Genomic DNA, 6160 nt, shown 5'->3' with positions numbered 1-6160 from the left:
CTCTTATGAGTCAAGTATAGTCCCAATATCCTTCCTAATTGGCCCTCTGTATACAGTTCCAATTTGTTATCTCCAAATATATAAACTTTTCTTTCTATAGCTTTATATATTAACTCTAGGTCAACCGTTCTTTCTTTTAAAGCATTATTTGTTGAGGCTATTTATTCCTTTACGGACTCATAATAACCAGTGGCTATTTTACATAATGTTTTAAGATAAGTATCTACATGGCGGGTAAAAAAAATCTATTCTCGTAAGATTTATATTTTCCCATGTATAAGGGTATTGGATCTCTGATAATCCGACTTCCCATTTTCCTTGTAGATTCACAGATTTTGATAATCATATAGTAAAATCGGCTACAGTGTTCTTTGGAAATATATCCTTTGAGGCATTACTGGGTAGAGTCACGTAAAAAGAGTTTTGATCCCTCTTGACAGCTCCCTTTGTGTAATGAAATTTACAATCCTGGAGACCCCTTAACTCCACCATTGCAGGTCCCAAGCCCATGATGAGAAAGGAGTAGGGTTGGGCGAGGGGCTAGCGACCCCTCCCCGTAGAAAAACCCACTGCTACAGAAACGCCAGCAGATACATCAACAAGCATTTTGGTAATGGGAGAGGATGGATCTCCAGCTGGAGGTTTTATGACACCGGGTAGTGAAAGCCAGTCTCTGGAAGCTGCAAGGCCGATGACCATCATCTCCACCAGGACCACCATCATCATCGGAACATGGAATGTGCGCACCATGTACGAAGCAGGAAAGACTGCACAAGTGGCTGCCGAGATGAGGAATTACAACCTTGCTATTCTTGGAATCAACGAGTCAAGATGGACTGGTTCCGGTCAGAGGAGGCTTGCCACAGGGGAGTTGCTGCTGTTCTCGGGGCATGAGGAAGAAGATGCGCCGCACACCCAGGGAGTCGCCTTGATGTTATCCAAGATGGCCCAGGGAGCGCTCATTGGGTGGGAGGCACATGGCCCACAGATCGTCACAGCCTCCTTCCGTACCAAAAAGAGGAGGATCAACATGGACGTCATGGGGCAGCAGGGGCTGTGTGAGATGAATGAAAATGGGAAGCGATTCGCCAACCTATGCACCACAGGCAACCTGGTCATCGGAGGAAGCTTCTTCCATAACAGAAGGATACACAAGGTGACCTGGGTATCACCAGACCTGTCGACGGAGAACCAGACTGAACATGTGTGCATCGGGAAGAAGTTCAGAAGATCTCTTCAGGATGTACGTGTCAAAAGAGGAGCAGACATTGCTTCGGACCATCATTTCCTTGTTGCCCAGTTGCAGGTTAAGTTGAGAGGAATTGGATAGGAGGGACCAACCAACGACAGCGTTACAACACCATGCTCCTGAAAGACCCAACCAAGCTAGAAGAGTTCACCATCTCACTCTCCAACAAGTTTCAGGTCCTACAAGAGCTGCTAGAGGAAGAGACCATCGACGAGAAATGGCAAGGAGTAAAGGAGGCACTATCATCAACCTGTCAAGAAGTCCTGAGCATCAAGAAACACAACCAAAAGGAATGGATGTCTGTAGAAGCGTTGAAGATGACAGAGAAGAGGAAAATGAAGAAGGCAGCAATCAACAACAGTCGCACGCGGAAAAGCCAAGGCACAGGAAGAGTATTATGAAGTGAACAGGAGCATCAAGAGAAGCAACAAGAAAGACAAGAGCAACTACATGGAGTCGCTGGCAACAAAAGCAGAGGAAGCAGCTCACCAGGGAAACATGCAGAACCTGTATGCCACTATCAAGAAGCTGTCAGGAAAGTTCAGCAAACCAGAAAGACCCGTGAAGGACAAGGAAGGGAGGACAATACCAGATGAAGAGGTCCAGAAGAACAGATGCATGGAGCATTTTGAGGATTTGCTGAACAGACCAGCTCCACAGGAACCACCGGATATCCAGCCGGCTGATAGCAACCTGCCAATCGACTGCAGTATACCTACTAAGGAGGAGATCCGCATGGCCATCAAGCAACTAAGGAACGGCAAGTCTGCAGGACCAGACAGCATTTCGGCAGAGGCGCTGAAGACTGACAGAGACCAGCGTGGAGATGCTTTACCCAATCTTCAGCCAGAGCTGGGAAGAGGAGCAAGTTCCTTCAGAGTGGAAAGAGGGCTACCTCATCAAGCTCCTGAAAAAAGGCGACCTCAGCTCTTGCTCCAGCTACAGAGGGATAACGCTGCTGTTCATCCCAGGAAAGGTGTTCAACCGAGTCCTACTGAACAGGATGAAGGACGCTGTCAATCCCCAGCTCCGAGATCAGCAGGCTGGCTTTGGCAAGGATAGATCCTGCACTGACCAGATGCTGCACATCATCTAGGAACAGTCACTGGAGTGGAACTCTCCCCTCTATGTCAACTTTATTGACTTTGAAAAGGAATTTGATAGTTTAGACAGACAGACCCTCTGTGTTGAAATAACCATAGTCTACTTCAAAAAGACAGCTGTGTCTTTTTTGGCTGGGTTGGTCCACAGCGTAACCAGCACACTTTTTCTTCAGATCACGGACTATGATAACTTCCAGTAAAGAGGCCAGGAGTCCCTGAACAATCTTGAGGATTCTTGTGAATTTCACTCTGTTAAGGCTGTCGGGGTCATCCTGATCCTCTAGAGGGGTTGTAGGAAGATCCTGAGCCAGCGGTATAAAAACAGGTTTGTCGGGAACATCTGATTCCACAGGTTGGTCAGTAGGAAGACTCTGGCACGGCAGCTTGTAAGAAAGTAAAAAACACACCTTTTCAGATTCACACCAATACCACGGTGCCTCTGGATCTTCAGCATCCCTTTTCTCTGGAACGTAATTGAAATCAAACCACTCATCAGAAGAATCGTCTGAAAAGTATCCATGCATTGTAGAATCCATGCTGACGGTTCTTCTCTTTTAAACATTATGAACCTTAAATAAGAGACTCCTATTTTTAGAACCCTGAAGAACGCCCTCCGTCGATAATGTCATACCCCTATAACATGCGCAAACATGCCTGCTCTCTGGAAAATCAAAAAACACGTCGACACAGAACATGCCTCAGAAGACCCCTTTTTTTCAGGGGTGGGTCTATTTTGACTGACATTCTTCTTTTGAATGACTGCTGACAAAAAAGATGGGGATGATTTTGACCATAAATCTTTTAAACTAGCTCCCTACATAAATTCAAATAAATCTACATCCTATAGGCGGCCGGGGCTCCAGAGTGTGCCAGTTCTCAGCAATGAGTATGAGGGATTGAAGCCCTCCTCTAGCAAACATTTTTTATTTTCACATTTTTCTAAATTATATTTTAATATACATATGTCATTTATAACCAACCCAAAATAGAAGTTTTTCAAAAAAGGTTTGATAATTTAAAAAAATACAAAACACTTTCCTACTCTAAAGCCTTAAGCCGGCTTCAGAGGGATACCATTGGGTCCAAGTGGTTATGGCATTAGACTTAAGATCTAACGGATGATGTAAAAAAAACAAGTTAGAAAAACATAACAGCCATTTAAAGGGGTGATATCAAACATAAAAATCCAAGTTAGGAGAAGCAATTAGACCAATCTTGTCAAGCATCAAGCAAATAGGCACAATTGGAAAGGTGCTGGGGCCCAAGATTCACATAATTCTTGCTTCTAACTTGGAACCTTTTTTTGATCGCTTCGCTCCACTTTATCACTCCACGCCATTTGAAAGTCAGAATGGCAATGTTACAATACATTCTTTTGTCAATATAACCTACAATACGCTATGTTGTATATGTATACAAGTCCGTTTGTTATCTCTATCTCTGCTAAGTTTACAGCAGTATGTATTTATATAAAATATTGCTCTTGAAGTCTAGATATGTGTTATCCAAATCTCTATTGTAATCTTATCAATTCCTTGGAGAACTGCCGCCTGGCTGTCTACTGTGAGCATATAATCTGCTGTCTTAAAATATAACAAATTTTTTGAGAAATCTTGATATTTTTGCGTTTTGATTTGAGAGCAGCTACAGATGTATTTGCATTGGCAGCAGGAATTTGTAACAACTTCACTGAAAATAGCATTGCCTGTTTCAAGCTAAACATAAAACAATACATGGACAAGCAGCTGTTTCTGACAAAAGCAATGTGTCAGTGGGCACAATACATGTCAAACAAGCCTGTCAAATTTGGGATCAGGTTTTGGCTGGCAGCAGACCCTACTCCTAGCTGTGCAAAGATGAAACTCGTCCAGCTGGTCAGAGACTGGGTGGCAATGTGTTACTTAGGCTGAGTTAGCCCTGCTTAGGAAAAGGGATGAATTTTACCAATGACAATTTTTATTTCACTGTAATTAGCAAAACAAAAAAAACACAGCCTGATTGGAACAGTAAACAAAGCCCGAAGAGAGTTTCCACCATCTGCGCAAAACTTAGTACTCTGTGAAAGCAATCACCGGTTTCCAGTTGCTGTATCTTACAATGTACTGGATATGGCAGCTGTCAATTTCTTCATTTTGTACAATGTATGCACAGGGAAAAATGATGGTAGCCACTGAGCTTTGGCAGAAAGCTGCAAAACGGCAGAGAAACGCAGCTCAACCTGGATACAGTGTGCATCAAGTGACACACGCAACAGAAAACAATGACAAGTAACTAATGCAATAAAAATAAAACGTATGATATCTGTGCCCAGTGTGAAAGAACAGTATGTGGTAAATGCACACAACAAGTTGATAAGCATTACATCTGTGTGGATTGTGCTAATATGGGGGCTATTTTGAAGTATGTTTCCTTGAATGCATATTCCTGTTACACAATGTGAACAGAGTTATTTTCTTTTTTATAAGTAATGATTTTGATTTTACAGTTCTGTATGTAGGACTACATATAACCAGTCTACAGCTGGTTACACAATATTTTCTTTTGAAATGTATTTTTTAGTAGTTTTCATTTTTCGAAGTCGTACAGTAGACTAATGTGTAAAAAAGCCTTGTTATTTTTGTAAATAATTACTTCGTTTTTATAATTTTGTATGTACATATCAGTTTACATCTGTTTACACAATGTCTTCTTTTGAAATGTTTATTTTATTAGTTTTTAAGTTTTTACGTCATGCATTATATGCGAGAATTTCGAAAATAAAGACTTTTATGTTTATTTTTTATTATTTCTGCTAAGCAAATGTTAGATATAATGTTCATAAATAAATATTTTGAGTTGTATGTGATAGTTTGCGTTTCATTTTTATATCAAAGCTGTTTAAAATGTACCCCTCAAAATGACTACTGCTGACATAAACCCGACAGTTCTAGTGTTAAATGAGGAACTATAAATGCAGTACTGATCCAGAATCAGTGAGAGAAAAACAGAGTAAACGATTTTCAGAATATAATAGTACAAGGTTTTGGCTAAGGCTAAGGTTAGGGTACGGTTAGGTACGGTTAGGTACAGTTTGCCTTCCAGCTATCAGGACTAAATGAGAAGGTATTTTTCGTTTTTCTCACTGATTCTAGATCAGTTCTTGGGGGAACAATCTGACCGGAGCACTAGATTCTACTAAACAGGAAACCAGAAATTTTCAGAAAATAGAGCATTTCTAGAATGGGGCAGAAATCGAGCAGAAACCTAGGTTTTCAGCAAAAGCTGGTCAGGCATGGATGTAAGCTTCGAAAATTAACGCATTTCAACAACTGCCAGGTGGTGCAGTGGGCTACTGCGGTGTGCTCGTCAAGCATGGCATACTGCAAATTCAAACCACGTCATTTATTTATTTATTTATTTATTTTATTTATTTATTTATTTATTTATTTTAATTTATTTTTTTTCTGTCATATGTGCTGTTTTAAAACATAAATCATTGTTTAATATAAATGGTGTGGATGTCAAACTGCTTGCATTCCCTGCTTTATTTTGACGTTGACCAACATGTGGAATCACATCATTGGTAGATGTCCAGTTATTTGCTTTTCTGTTGGAATAGTCGCTACACACTCTTATAAATAATAAACGGAAGATGTAGGAGTTTTACAATTTTTACAATTTTACCTTAGTTTGACGACTTATAGCTCATTGTGTAAAACAGGTATTTACGTTATTATCACATTTGATGTAAGAAAGTTTCAGTCTTTTGGTACTGGTACAGATGGTAATTCTAAGTGATTTAGTTTTGCCGCTGCAAAATGGTGAAAAC

At 40.7% G+C, this 6160-nt stretch overlaps 1 pseudogene; it reads left to right on the top strand.

Moving 5' to 3' along the window:
- The first annotated feature begins 613 nt into the window (after window positions 1–613).
- On the top strand, window positions 614–2552 carry LOC121327795 (annotated as a pseudogene).
- Window positions 2553–6160: the final 3608 nt, after the last annotated feature.

The sequence above is a fragment of the Polyodon spathula genome, chromosome 15 (genome assembly GCF_017654505.1).
Source record: "Polyodon spathula isolate WHYD16114869_AA chromosome 15, ASM1765450v1, whole genome shotgun sequence".
NCBI classification, from domain to species: domain Eukaryota; kingdom Metazoa; phylum Chordata; class Actinopteri; order Acipenseriformes; family Polyodontidae; genus Polyodon; species Polyodon spathula.
This window is presented reverse-complemented; position numbering and strand designations above follow the sequence as displayed.